This window comes from Convolutriloba macropyga, chromosome 3 (genome assembly GCF_964194025.1).
Source record: "Convolutriloba macropyga chromosome 3, txConMacr16.3, whole genome shotgun sequence".
Lineage (NCBI taxonomy): Eukaryota > Metazoa > Xenacoelomorpha > Acoela > Convolutidae > Convolutriloba > Convolutriloba macropyga.
This window is the reverse complement of record NC_134470.1, coordinates 31,027,928-31,044,153: the sequence shown is the minus strand read 5'-3', so window position 1 is coordinate 31,044,153 and position 16,226 is coordinate 31,027,928. Positions and strand designations below refer to the sequence as shown.

Here is a 16,226-nt window from a genome sequence, read left to right as displayed (position 1 = left end):
CATACTTGAACAAAATTGTATTTTCTTCAGGAGCCAGTTGCAATTAAGTATCATTGACAATGGATAGTGAATACCGTAGTTTGGACAATCACATTTCAGTGAAACTACCATTCAAGCTCAAAAATATGCTACAGTAGCGAAAGTAGCAGAGTAGCAGAAAAAACTAAGATACTCTGAATTTTTCCTTGCACCCAATTAAAGTATTTCTCCAAAAAGCCCAAATGACATATCATGTCTTGTGTTTCAATTAGTATCATGTAAGGATAATCCTAGCATTAAATACACATTGCAAGGATAAGAAATATTCTCAATGTATACCGGGAAAGAATCCAAAGAGTCATTAAGAGGGAAATAATTAATTGCCCGAAGAATGATACCACACTGTTTCAGGGAACCTGTTATACTTAAGCTTCGCAAACAGACTTGGATTTGTGTAGCAAATACACTATCTCAAAAGTGTAATAGGAATCGCAGAGCGAATCCGTAAATAAGTTTGTTTTACAGAATTTGTTTATTGGAATCGCGATGCGAATCCACAGCTAACTTTGACTCAAGTAAATTAAGAGCGTTTACAGAAGCAACTTGAATTCAGATTGACTAAGTGAAATTCTGATTACTTATAATAAAATACTGTGAACAACATATGAAATAATATAGTAGACTAGCGGGAATATTTTTAAACGTGAATAATAAAAAGTCATAACTTTTAGTTATAAAACGCATGATATGAATATTAGAAATAGAGGATAAAATAATTAAGTACACATAAAGGTTTCGATATATATATAAGTATTCATACGTATCACATTTCCCCCATGGCAGAAAAAATTTTAATGAATTTACAATTTTTAGAATCAAACACGAACTATGTAAATGAAAGAGATGAACACAACATAAGTTAAAACTGCAAGAGTGCCACAAATGTTACTTTTAAGAAATGAAAAGATTGATCATTAAGTATATGCGAAGCATATATACTTGAGAAAGATTCAACTGCACATGTATCGAGTATGTAATTACTTTCATAATGTTACCACCTGACAATAAGAGACAGCACATACAATATGAAAGTGCGAATAAAATTGGATTCGTAAGGCGAATACGCTTAAAAGTTTACAACATGTAAAATGAATACATTGAAATGAATAAATAACATACACACACAATAACAAGTGGATTCGCGGAGCGAATTTACGAATGAAGTAGAAATAATACATTGAACAGCAACCGAAGAAAATTAACATTGATGTATCCTTTTAAAACTGGATTCGTAAAGCGAAAACAAGAACTAAATAAATAAATGTAGTTTATGTGAGTTTACGCAGTTTTAACAGTTTTCTTTAAATTTCATTCTCTGCATCCCACACAGATAGTTCCCGTTCCTGTTCATATTCATATCGAACTCTTGAATCTGGTGGTGAAGCTTGACCAATTTGGATATCAGGTCGTGGTGGGGAGGGAATTCTTGATTGTTCCGCATTTTGAATCATTGCGACCACTGTATTTTCATTTGTTGAGCCCTTCTTTTCTTTTTTAGATTTTCGCTTTTTCGGTTTATTCGAGCTAGATGAGGCCAACGAACTGGTAGGGGAGATGTCCGCATCTGCAAATCCGTAAAATTGAGGCCGTTTGCGTTTTCGAGCTTCTTGTTGTTCTTGTTGGGCAGAGGACGTTACTGGATTTTGTTGAACTTGTGATGAGGACATTGATGGGGCGGGTACTATAGATATCAACGGTTGTTCCGAATTTGTTGCATTGTCGTTTTCATTTGATGAAGCCGTGTTACGACATCGTTTGGGCTGCGGCTTAACGGGTTTACGGACTGTGAGGGCTCGAGAGACGTTTGAGTTCACGGATGAAACAACGGAGGTGGTATCTCGATGGCGATGGCGAATTTTGATTTCTCCCATCTTTTGTCTCTTGACATCATTACTATGTTTAGCGATCTTTGTCTCTGTTGTTTGTTCGTAAGGCGCAGGACGTCTTTGTGCGTATGCCCAGAGATTAGTAGACCTTTCTGCTTTTGTGCCGAACTTTGCCAGATCGCTATCTCGAACTTTCACTGGGGATCGTCCAGGCTCATTAATTATTGTTGTTGTAGGGAAGGATTTTGTGACGAAGGATCCGGGTTTGAGAACCTCATATAGCCCGGCGAGCTGTCTTTTGGCCCTCTTTTTGTTGGGTAGTTTCCGCGCTAACTTTACATTTAAGGATTTCTCTGTTCTGGGAATGGGGTTCGCGAGTTTGGGATGGATAATGAACCGCGATTCCTTATTGTCCGAATCACGATAGCGGAGGCCTGCGTCCTGTTGTGCCCTGTTCATGGATTTTTCATTGTCTAGATCGCTTCTTTCAGGGTTGGTCCATCCGGCGTCATCAAGGTAGTCATCTACAGGAACTGTATCAGCATCGATTCTGGAGATTAGATCAGGGAAATCGATTGCAATCTGATTTTTAATTGAACAGTATTCTTGTTCTACCTGATTGATTATCATTTGATTATTTGATTGTTGAATTGAGAGTCCACGTGCGGGAAACAAATCTCTACCCAACAGTGAACGATGACCATCCGCCACTACTTGAATTTCAATTGGATTCGCGTACCAATTGCTGCTTTGAATTGAAGTTTGAAGAATGCCTACCGTATGAATAGGCTCGTTCGAAAATGTTTTCAATTGTTTGGGATTCGCCTCGCGTATCCACTTCGATTTTGAGTCGTGGGAAATGATTGAGTTTGCCAATGATTCGTTTATTATTGTGCATACGCTGCCCGAATCCACCAAAAAATTTGCTGATGTATTACCAAAAATTACAGGAAGATTGATCGCTTCCATCGAAGTTGTGAAATCCGTTGACGATACTACAGCTACACAATTATCTTCATCTGATGAGTAGTTTGACTCCAAATCAGGGTCAAAATCAGCCGCAATTTGATTGACGTCCTCAACTTGGTCATCTTTTTCTACATTATTGACCCGTGGCTTAGGTCTTGGGTACGAATTGGGGTCTTTAGGTTTACGACAAACCTTCGCGAAATGGTTTTCAATACCACAATTATTGCATCTTTTTCCCCGAACGGGACATTTATTACGGTGTTCAGAAGTCCAACTGGATCCACAAAAGTGACAAGTTGTGGGCTTTTTTCCGTGCGGTTGTACTCATAGTTGAAAAGGGAGTAGCGTTCGCGATGCGCATCCGTTGTACTTGATTGACGGTTGAATGTAGCTCAGTTTTGTTGGCATTCATTTTGAGTTGATTGAGGGTACCCATTTCAATGTTGATTGCTATTGCTAATGCTTTATCAGGGTCTACTGTTTCTTTTAGAAGCTCTTTTTGAATGTCTTCGTTTTGCATGTTTGCGATAAAAACGTCTCTGATGATAGTATCTCCTTTTTCTCCTAGATCACAATTTTCCAAACGTTCTTTGAGATGTCCATAGAATTTCTCAATTGGTTCTTTTGTTGTTTCCGTGTAAGAAAAAGATATCGATCAAAAGTTATATTATGAATCCGAATGAAAGTTGTATTTAAAACATCCCAAAGATTTTTGGTTGAGATTGCTTCGAGATTGACAGTCGAATTTTTCGAATTGAAGACTCGTCGCCCTGCCATTCCCAAACTCAGGTACATCAATGAAGAGGCTTTCCGATCACATAGCTTCCACGGTTTGTCTCCGCATAAGATGCCGACCGCTTCAATACGTTGACACTGATTTTTCCACGCTGTTTTCGCCTGTTCGTTGCGGGTACGTCGATCTCGTTCTGATTGTGCTGTCGGGTTGTCATCTGCGTCTTCATATGCTGGTTCGGGGGGCAAGAGAACATTTACTGGAGGGTCAGCTAGGAGAAGGTCCACTTCAATTCCTTCACGAGCAAGAATTGCAAGTTTTAATTGCGTCCTCCAATATTCCCAGCGAAGTGGGGGTTCTAGGGTTGCCTTTTCTCAAAAGGGTTGAATTCCGAGTGGAGATTTGCCGCTGTCCTTTATTGCTGACTGCGCCATGTTATACTTAAAATTCGCAAACAGACTTGGATTTGTGTCGCAAATACACTATCTCAAAAGTGTAATAGGAATCGCAGAGCGAATCCGTAAATAAGTGTGTTTTACAGAATTTGTTTATTGGAATCGCGATGCGAATCCACAGCTAACTTTGACTCAAGTAAATTAAGAGCGTTTACAGAAGCAACTTGAATTCAGATTGACTAAGCGAAATTCTGATTACTTATAATAAAATACTGTGAACAACATACGAAATAATATAGTAGACTAGCGGGAATATTTTTATACGTGAATAATAAAAAGTCAAAACTTTTAGTTATAAAACGCATGATATGAATATTAGAAATAGAGGATAAAATAATTAAGTACACATAAAGGTTTCGATATATATAAAAGTATTCATACGTATCACAGAACCAAAGGAACAACTTCTTTTGTAAAGTAAAGGCGTACAAACTTTCGTAGCAAATGTTTGAGCTGCAATATACATCTGTACGAGAAGGCTGAGCAACCAATTATTGTGAAACAATTGATCTCATGGGAAAATATGTTTCAATTCTGCTTTCCAAATTATATTGTTAAGTAATCTGCCATTGTTAAGTAGTCTGCAGCTTTTTGCATCTAAGTTATGTGACTGTAAAGGCTTTGAAGGTATCAGAATTTTTTTGGCCAGTTCATTCGCAAAACTTCAGTCAGCTATTCTAAAAAAAGCGATCAAAAGCTCAAAAAAGTGCAAAACAACTCGCCTTTTTGCCCAACTTAATGTTTCGACGTGACCAAGACCACGGCTCCAACTTGGCTTCGAAAATCGGATCTATTATGTTTCGTGTCCGTTTTTATGACCCACACTTACAAATTAAACCATGTTATATAGCAGCATACCACGTAAGAAATAGACATGTGCCTGGGGGTCGAAAAAGTTAGATACCCATTAAACTAAACAGATCCATCTTATTTTATGAGAATTAATTTTATTCAATTATATTTCAACATTTTTTATACTGCGCTTCGGATCTTTCCCATCATTACAGAGCCCTTATGGTATGCTTACCATAATGACGAGCTATATGTTATATGATCACGAAGCTGGGGGCTATAATGGCAAAGACCCTTGCCCCTCTTTATAAATTTTTGACGTTTCAAAACATAAATCAACTGATGTCGGAAGAATTGCTCTCGAACGACAGGCGAGGCAATTTAATTCAAGGGCTGTAGCTTAGATGAATTATTCGTTGCGGGTGCAAAAATAGTTGACCACGCCGGGATTCGAACCATGGACCCCCCCCCCCCCCCCCCCCCCCGATCCGTCACCAGAAGCACTGCCCACTTGGCTTTTACTACTACGACTACAAATAATTATATTTCAACATTGTCTGCGTCTTCCCTAATATACCCCCTCACCTTAGTGGTCAGATAACCTATAGCCCCCAATCCTACTAATTATGCCATAATGTAGGGCTATAATTTCGTGCAGGGCTATAATAGGAAAGACCCCATTGTGTATAGTACACTTCAGTTCTTCCTCGCCATTATAGTCCCCCATGGTATGTTTACCATAATGAGGGGGCTATACGTTAAATGATCACTCAGCTGTGTGCTATAATGGGGAATGACCCCTGTCTTTCTAAAAAATTGGATCTTTTCCGTTTGTGCCCCCCGCCCCTACGTTATGCTCCCCCCTTTTCAGAACACGTGCCCCGTTATATGGTAATTCATTATGTAAAAATATGGCACGTGCGTCTGGGGGGTGCAAATAATATGAACCCACTAAGCTGGGGGCGGGGCACAAACGGAAAAGATCCAGCATGCTTCTGGGAGTGGAAATAAGAAGCAGCCACTAAGCGGGGGGGGGGGGGCACAAACGAAAAAGATCAATTTTGCCTAAACATCTCGAACCTCTTTGGGTATGAACGGCAACTTCTCAGTGACTGCAAGCAGAGTCACGTAACCTATACCAAAGTTCGTTGGTCGCAAAAATTGCATAAAAAACCAAGCGAACTCATTATTGCAATATAGCTATCATAAAAAACCGTTAAAAAGCGGAACATATCATTTTCGCGCCCCCCCCCCCGCTACTTTTAAATAGCAACTTGCTATATAACACCACATAATTTGTAATAGGGGACAATTGGGGCCGAAACAAGAGATCAGAAAATAAGCCCAAAATAAAAAGCGAAAACATTTTGTTTTAAAACACAATTAATCCGAGTCCCGAAAGCATGCATTAAATTGATAACCCCAGATATAACCCCAAGAAAAATAATGACCCTCAGTATTGACCCCTGGGATATTCACAGTAATAGTGGTAAGGCGTGTTTATAAGACGTACAATAGAAATGGTGGGGTTACCAGGTGAAAGAGCCCGCTCACCTTTGTCCGAGTAAAAAAAAGTGCAGATTATCTTGGGCGTCTCTGAGGCTGATTTTCTCTTCGTAAAAAAATAAGATGTTACAAAACATCCCGTAGTTTTCTAATTTTAAGGTTTATTGGCTAGTATTGAACAAAATGAGATTAGGAGACTATACATTATCTGGCACTCAACCGAGCCGCTGTTGCATTTTGTTGGGGTTTTTCCCATTATAGCGCCCATGAAAATATAGCCCCCCATTACGGTATATTTACCATGATGGGGGGGGCTATGTGTTATCTGACCATTTAGCCGGGGGGGGGGGGGCTATAATGGGAGACCCTTTTGTAGACCTCAAAAATTGTCGAGATCTAGCATCCAACGATGTTAGATCCCGACAATCTTACAATTTCAGCTCAACAACTTAAAGCTTCATGTGAGCAATACCACAGCGTAAGTAGTGAATGGTGTAAAACAGTTTCCAAAAATTGAACAAAACTCGTCTTTATGTCCTGTCCAAATAAAAATTTGGGTCAACTTCGTAAAATTACCGGGTTCTGACTTATTTCTGATGTTCCATATTCTTATAGACCTAATATTGACGTTCCGTATTCATATATAGTAATTGGACCCAATGAAAGCACAGGCACTAAATCTTTAGGATAGTTCTGACAGTACTCTTTAGCGATGTATCCTCTTCTCACTCATCTCTTGTTCAAGTCTTTTCCGTTTGTGTCCCCCTCTGGTTAGTGGGTGCATATTACTTGCACCCCCCACCCCACATACGCTCCATATTTTCACATAATGAATTACTATGTAATGTCTTATTGGCACGTGCTCTGTAACTGCGGGTTGCATAATGTACTGAGGAGGGGGCACAAACGGAAAAGATTCCAAGATTCCTTTAAGTAAAAGAATAAAATATTTGGGTACTTCACAATAACAATGGACGTTGACAGATTTCGTAGTTACCTGGTCAAGTCTAAAAAGTCAATTCAAGTGAGCTAAGACATTTTGGCACGAGCCTTTTAGAGCATTGTCAAACAAAAGCTCTCTGGCAGCTAAGGTGAAACAAAGATATCACACCTATTCTTTTCTATCTATGTTAGAACATAAATCATGTCCCAAGGGACTTAACGCCCTGACACGAGGTATCTTGGGTCCGAGTTCTGCGTGCAAGGCCTGCCTGCGATTACAAGGACATAGGTTCTAGGTGAATCAAAAGGGTTAAAACAAAAAATCGGATCTTTTCCGTTTGTGCCCCCCCCCCCCCCCCCCCAGCTTAGTGGGCGCATATTATTTGCACCCCCCAGACGCACGTGCAATATTTTTACATAGTGATTTACTATGTAATGGCACGTGCTCTGTAACAGGGGGGCGCATAACGTACTGGGGGGGCACAAACGGAAAAGATCCAAAATCTTTACCGCTTTAATTAACATCGAAAATTTACACAAAGTTGAAGAGGTCAACAAAGAAGCTTAGGGTCAAAGAACATTATAAATCCCTCCCCATTATTATATGCTCACGGTGATTGGAAGGCTATACGTTATATGACCATTAATTCACTGAGGGGGCTATAATGGGAAACACCCGAAACATAGACAAACGAACGAGTACGCTTCTTCTAACCATAAGAATATTGACTAATTTCAGCTAGCATGTGTTTTAGCTCCAGACATATTTTCACCCTAATCTTTTTGAGAACTCCCCCCCCCCGCCGGGTTACCGTGTGTATATTATTTGCAACCCTCGAGAGCATGCGCCAGCACGTCTACTATGTAATGGTGCTTGCTCTGTATAGGGAAGAATCCATCAAATACTTGGGTAGGGGAGGATGCACTAAATATGTGCGTGCGTGCGTGTGTCTGTGTGTGTGTGTGTGTGTGTGTGGGGGGGGGGGGGGGGGGTAAAGATCCGGAATGCCGTTGTATATGTTGAAACAGATAATTTAGTTGACGTCAAACGACAGTGACCTGACCATAGGGGTGCTTGCTCTCGAGTGAATACAAAGGCGGAGAAAACAGCGATAGGATCCAACTCTTTTTGTCTGCCTTTTCAAAACGAGCACAGTAGGTTAAATTTCTAAACATAGCTGCCAGATTGCCAAAAAATAGCCGCAATAGCTTCGTAGATCTGCGGTCTCAAAAAGATAGTGAAAGAAACAGACCAAGAAACCATTTTAAATGCTGAGATGTTACATTTTGATTAAGAATCTGTTTAACGAATTCCTGTTTCTATTATCTGAACTTGAAAACCCTTCAGATAGAGTGACAAACACTCTATCAATACAAAAACTCATTACACATGCTAACAAAAAAATTACAGAACAAAGTTCAAGTAGCGGGCATCAAAAATTGGGCTTTATGGGTTTAGACTACCAAAATCCAAAAACAAATTTTTCTCATTCCCTTATTAGAAAAAGAGGGTTAGCTGATTTATTATGTCAAACAACGTCGAACAATTTTTACAGTGAGTGTTTAGACAGCAAGCACCAACTTTGTAGAAAACCACAGAGAAAAAAACAAAAGTGTAACAAACATTAAAATATCTGTTTTTGCAATGCCAAAACTGTTTATACAATTTCACTGAGAACAAGTAGCATCCAAGTCATTGGTACACGCATTTAAAACTTGAAGTCTTCAATATCAATCAGACTATCAATCGATAGAAAGCTCATAAAAAACTTAATGAAACACATGAGGTACAACAAAACAAGCGGGCAACAAGAAAGAGCTCTATATATTTAAAAATATATTGTCAAAGTAAAAAAAAAATTATTATTAAAACACTGAAAACATTAAGCGGATTCAATTATAACTAGGTAAAGAGCAAACGATAACTATCATTAGAGAGCCGGGAGACATGTCATAAATGCCACTAAAGGACAGAAAAACAAAACTAAATCAAATAATTTTTGAAAATTAAAAAGGCCAAAAAAAAGAAAAAATTAGATCATCTCACAAACTCCTGATAAAAGGGGCGAATGAGACCTATCATCAATGAGACAAAAGCAGCAATACAACGAGAAAAACAAAAAGTGGCACAGGCCAAGAACTAAAAACTTTTGATGGTAATGGTTGTCAAAAACGTGAAAACCATTAGTTCTCCGGAAAAAAAATTGTGGTAATTAAACCATAATGGGGGCTACAAATTCATGGGGGGCTACAATGAGAAAGACCAAGAAACCACTAAAGGGTTCATTAACCACTAAAGAGTGAAAAACTTAAAGTGAAATATTTTAAAAGACTTGAAAATAGCAAATTTTCTAAACTTGAATCTGTCGAGTAATCCATCTGCAAGTCTCCCGGATCTGTCAAATAACCCAAATGAAAGTCCTAAAAACATTCACCGGCCCTTGTCTTACGAATCTGTCAAGTTACCCATCTGAATGTTCTGAAAAATTTGACTGGTCCTTAAAGATAAACTCAGAAAATGATAATTTAAAGCTTCTCCAAAAAAGGCTCCGATTCCTGATATTAAAATCTCAATAACCATTCAAGTGCCACTATAAATTATGCAGTAGCCTACTATCAAGTGCTAGAGGAGGTTCCCTGGCTCCCTGGGGTCAAAACTGGACAATGAAAAATTCACTTATCGTACAAAACATTTCGTTAACGTTAAAAACTAACGAAAATCCCATCGTCCAAAGTTTCATTGGCCCCAAAAATTTCAAAAACTCGAAAGAACATTTTTCAAAAAACTTAAAATAATGTATTTTATTGAACACTGCTAAAACTGGTAACCTTACTATCATGAACATAAAATTGGCGCTAGAAGCTATGCAATACTGTACTATCAAACACTGAAGGTCTTTCATTGGTCATTAAAAATAAAAAGGAACAACAAAAAATTATCAATAACTTTATCGAAAAACTTGGATATTTTCCGTTTGTGCCCCCGCAGTACGTTATGCAACCCCCAGTTACGGAGTACGTGTCATTACCTAGTCAATCATTATAAAAATATGGCACCTGTGTGGGAGCGCAACAATAAAAAGCTCTAAATTTTTTTTAAAAATGTCCAGTCAAAAAAAAATATTAAAACAATAGAAACTTTAATATTAAAACAATTCAATAATAACTAGGTAAAGAGCAATGGTAAACGATAACTAGCATTGATGGCAGTGAAAGAAAAACAAAAAAACAAAATAGCCAAACTAGAATCCAAAAAAATCAAAGACTTTTCAAAAGAAATCGTGCCAATGTCATGAACACTTTATGCTTTAAGTAAAAACGATTAAAAAGACTCAAATATAACTCATTAGAGAGCCTAGAGACAATTCATAAATGCGACTAAGGGGCCGAAAAACAAAACTGAAGGGCTCCGCAAAAACAAGATCAAATAAATTTTGAAAAGTTAGTGGCAAAATAAAGAAAAAATTAGATCAGCTCACAAATTCTGATAATATGGGCGAATGAGACCTATCATCAATGAGAAAAAAGCAGCAGAACAACGAGAAAAACAAAAAGTGGCACAGGCCAAAAACTAAAAATTTTTGAACGTAATGGTGGTCAAAAACGTGTAAACCATTAGTTCTCCGCAAAAAAAACTGTTGAAATTATGACTCAATAGATCCCATAAGGTCGAAATAAGTGCGAAGAGATCTTTAAAAAATAAAGCAGGACAAGCACTGAAACACCAACTAAGGTATTAAATGGAAAACTAGGAACTATGATACCTGACCAGCAGATCAATCGAACAGAGCCACCGAGGAAAGAATCAAGTTTACAGAAACTACAATCAAACAAAGTAACCAAAAAGATAATCATTGCTAAAATTCTTAAAGCTTTTATCCTAAGGCCATTTCTGATCCAGTTAAATATACCTGTTATCCCACGCACAAGCGTTGAAAAATTTTAAAACTTCTCAAAAAATGCTACAATTCCTGATTAAAATCTCAATAACCATTCAAGTGCCACTAGAAATTAAGCAGTAGACTCTTATCAAAAGCTAGAGGAGGTTCCCTGACCCCTGAGGTTAACAACTCGACAATGAAACATTATCCGAAACTTATCTTACAAAACATTTCGTTAACGTTAAAAACTAACCAGAATCCCATCGTCAAAGTTTCAGTGGCCCCAAAAAGTTGAAAAACTCGAAAAAACATTTCTCAGAAAAAGTGAAATAATGTATTTCAATGAAAATGGCTAAAACTGCTAACCTTACTATCTTGAACATAAAATTGGCGCAAGAAGCTATTCAATACTGTACTGTCAAACACTGAAGGTCTTCATTGGTCATTAAAAATAAAGGAACAACAAAAAATTATCAAAAACTTTATCGAAAAACTTGGATATTTTCCGTTTGTGCCCCCGCAGTACGTTATTCAGCCCCAGTTACGGAGTATGTGTCATTACGCAGTAAATCATTATTAAAATATGGCACGTGCGTGGGAGCGCAACAATAAAAAGCTCTAAATTTTAAAAAAAATGTCAACTCAAAAAATAAATATTAAAACAATGAAAACTTTAAAAGGATTCAATGATAACTAGGTAAAGAGCAAACGGTAACCAGCATTGATGGCAGTGAAAGAAAAACAAAGTAAACAAAATAGCCAAACTCGAATCCAAAAAAATCAAAGACTTTTCAAAAGAAATCTTGCCAATGTCATGAACACTTTAAGCTTTGAGAAAAAAAAGGATTAAATAGAATCAAATATGACTCATAAGAGAGCCTAGAGACAAGTCATAAATGCGACCAAAGGACCCAACAGCAAAACTAAAGGGCTCCGCAAAATCAAAATCCAATAAACTTTGAAAAGTTAGTGGCAAAAGGAAAAAATTAGATCAGCTCACAAGTTATGATAAAAGAGGCGAATGAGACCTATCATCAATGAGACAAAAGCAGCAGAGCAACTAAAAAAACGAAAGGAGAAATATTTTAAGACTTGAAAATAGCAAAAAATAGCATGCTAATCTTGAATCTGTCGACTAACCCATCGGCAAGTCTCTGGGATCTGCCAAGTAACCAATATGCAAGTCCAAAAAATTTTTAACTCGCGAATCTGTCAAGTAACCCATCTGCATGTCCTGAAAAATTTTGACTGGTCCTTAAAGATAAACTCAGAAAATGTTAATTTTCAGAAAATTTAAAAATTTTAAAACTTCTCAAAAAATGCTACAATTCCTGATATTAAAATCTCAATAACCATTCAAGTGCCACTATAAATTATGCAGTAGCCTACTATCAAGTGCTAGAGGAGGTTCCCCGGCTCCTTGGGGTCAAAACTGGACAATGAAAAATTTTCACTTATCTTACAGAACATTTCGTTAACGTTAAAAACTAACCAGAATCCCATCGTCAAAGTTTCAGTGGCCCCAAAAAGTTGAAAAACTCGAGAGAGCATTTCTCAGAAGAAGCCAAATAATGTATTTCAATGAAAATGGCTAAAACTGCTAAACTTACTATCTTGAACATAAAATTGGCGCAAGAAGCTATTCAATACTGTACTGTCAAACACTGAAGGTCTTCATTGGTCATTAAAAATAAAAAAGGAACAAAAAATTATCAAAAACTTTATCGAAAAACTTGGATATTTTCCGTTTGTGCCCCGCAGTACGGTATTCAACCCCAGTTACGGAATATGTGTCATTACGTAGTAAATCATTATTAAAATATGGCACGTGCGTGGGAGCGCAACAATAAAAAGCTCTAAATTTTAAAAAAAATGTCAACTCAAAAAATAAATATAAAAACAATGAAACTTTAAAATGATTCAATAATAACTAGGTAAAGAGCAAACGGTAACTAGCATTGATGGCAGTGAAAGAAAAACAAAGTAAACAAAATAGCCAAACTCGAATCCAAAAAAATCAAAGACTTTTCAAAAGAAATCTTGCCAATGTCATGAACACTTTAGCTTTGAGTAAAAACGATTAAATAGAATCAAATATGACTCATAAGAGAGCCTAGAGACAAGTCATAAATGCGACCAAAGGACCCAACAGCAAAACTAAAGGGCTCCGCAAAATCAAAATCGAATAAATTTTGAAAAGTTAGTGGCAAAAGGAAAAAATTAGATCAGCTCACAAGTTATGATAAAAGAGGCGAATGAGACCTATCATCAATGAGACAAAAGCAGCAGAGCAACTAAACAAACAAAAGGAGAAATATTTTAAGACTTGAAAATAGCAAAAAATAGCATGCTAATCTTGAATCTGTCGACTAACCCATCGGCAAGTCTCTGGGATCTGCCAAGTAACCAATATCCAAGTCCAAAAAAAATTTAACTCGCGAATCTGTCAAGTAACCCATCTGCATGTCCTGAAAAATTTTGACTGGTCCTTAAAGATAAACTCAGAAAACGATAATTTTCAGAAAATTAAAAAATTTTAAAACTTCTCAAAAAATGCTACAATTCCTGATATTAAAAGCTCAATAACCATTCAAGTGCCACTATAAATTATGCAGTAGCCTACTATCAAGTGCTAGAGGACGTTCCCTGCCTCCTTGGGGTCAAAACTGGACAATGAAAAATTTTCACTGATCTTACAGAACATTTCGTTAACGTTAAAAACTAACCAGAATCCCATCGTCAAAGTTTCAGTGGCCCCAAAAAGTTGAAAAACTCGAAAGAGCATTTCTCAGAAAAAGTGAAATAATGTATTTCAATGAAAATGGCTAAAACTGCTAACCTTACTATCTTGAACATAAAATTGGCGCAAGAAGCTATTCAATACTGTACTGTCAAACACTGAAGGTCTTCATTGGTCATTAAAAATAAAAAAGGAACAACAAAAAATTATCAAAAGCTTTATCGAAAAACTTGGATATTTTCCGTTTGTGCCCCGCAGTACGGTATTCAACCCCAGTTACGGAATATGTGTCATTACGTAGTAAATCATTATTAAAATATGGCACGTGCGTGGGAGCGCAACAATAAAAAGCTCTAAATTTTAAAAAAAATGTCAACTCAAAAAATAAATATAAAAACAATGAAACTTTAAAATGATTCAATAATAACTAGGTAAAGAGCAAACGGTAACTAGCATTGATGGCAGTGAAAGAAAAACAAAGTAAACAAAATAGCCAAACTCGAATCCAAAAAAATCAAAGACTTTTCAAAAGAAATCTTGCCAATGTCATGAACACTTCAAGCTTTGAGTAAAAACGGTTAAATAGAATCAAATATGACTCATAAGAGAGCCTAGAGACAAGTCATAAATGCGACCAAAGGACCCAACAGCAGAACTAAAGGGCTCCGCAAAATCAAAATCGAATAAATTTTGAAAAGTTAGTGGCAAAAGGAAAAAATTAGATCAGCTCACAAGTTATGATAAAAGAGGCGAATGAGACCTATCATCAATGAGACAAAAGCAGCAGAGCAACTAAAAAAACAAAAGGAGAAATATTTTAAGACTTGAAAATAGCAAAAAATAGCACGCTAATCTTGAATCTGTCGACTAACCCATCGGCAAGTCTCTGGGATCTACCAAGTAACCAATATCCAAATCCAAAAAAATTTTAACTCGCGAATCTGTCAAGTAACCCATCTTCATGTCCTGAAAAATTTTGACTGGTCCTTAAAGATAAACTCAGAAAATGTTAATTTTCAGAAAATTTAAAAATTTTAAAACTTCAAAAAATGCTACAATTCCTGATATTAAAATCTCAATAACCATTCAAGTGCCACTATAAATTATGCAGTAGCCTACTATCAAGTGCTAGAGGAGGTTCCCCGGCTCCTTGGGGTCAAAACTGGACAATGAAAAATTTTCACTTATCTTACAGAACATTTCGTTAACGTTAAAAACTAACCAGAATCCCATCGTCAAAGTTTCAGTGGCCCCAAAAAGTTGAAAAACTCGAAAGAACATTTCTCAGAAAAAGTGAAATAATGTATTTAATGAAAATTGGTAAAACTGCTAACCTTACTATCTTGAATATAAAATTGGCGCTAGAAGCTATGCAATACTGTACTATCAAACACTGAAGGTCTTCATTGGTCATTAAAAATAAAAAAGGAAGAACAAAAAATTATCAAAAACTTTATTGAAAAACTTGGATAATTTCCGTTTGTGCCCCCGCAGTACGTTATTCAATCCCAGTTACGGAGTATGTGTCATTACGTAGTAAATCATTATTAAAATATGGCACGTGCGTGGGAGCGCAACAATAAAAAGCTCTAGATTTTTAAAAAATGTCAACTCAAAAAATAAATATTAAAACAATGAAAACTTTAAAAGGATTCAATAATAAATAGGTAAAGAGCAAACGATAACTAGCATTGATGGCAGTGAAAGAAAAACAAAAAAAACAAAATTGCCAAACTCGAATCCAAAAAAATCAAAGACTTTTCAAAATAAATCGTGCCAATGTCATGAACACTTTAAGCTTTGAGTAAAAACGATTGAATAGAATCAAATGACTCATAAGACAGCCTAGAGACAAGTCATAAATGCGACTAAGGGACCGAAAAACAAAACTAAAGCGCTCCGCAAAATGAAGATCAAATAAATTTTGAAAAGTTAGTGGCAAAATAAAGAAAAAAATAGATCAGCTCACAAATTCGGATAAAATGGGCGAATGAGACCTATCATCAATGAGACAAGCAGCAGAGCAACTAAAAAGACAAAAAGTGGCACAGGCCAAAAACTATAAATTTTTGAAGGTAATGGTTGTCAAAAACGTGAAAACCATTAGTTCTCCGCAAAAAAAATTGTTGAAATTATGACTCAATAGAGCCCATAAGTTCGAAACAAGTGTGAACAGATCTTTGAAAAACATAGCAGGACAAGCCCTGAAATACCAACTAAAGGATTGAATGGAAAACTAGGAACTATGATACCTGACCAGCAGATCAATCGAGCAAAGCCACCGAGGAAAGAATCAAGTTTATAGAAACTAGAATCAAATAAAGTAACCAAAAAGATAATCAT

At 36.7% G+C, this 16,226-nt stretch overlaps 1 protein-coding gene across 2 annotated transcripts in view; it reads right to left on the bottom strand.

Moving 5' to 3' along the window:
- The window catches only part of LOC142336150 (long-chain-fatty-acid--CoA ligase 5-like), a 141,249-nt gene that overhangs the window by 88,558 nt on the left and 36,465 nt on the right, over nt 1-16,226 (bottom strand). The gene's annotated exons all lie outside the window — the stretch shown is intronic.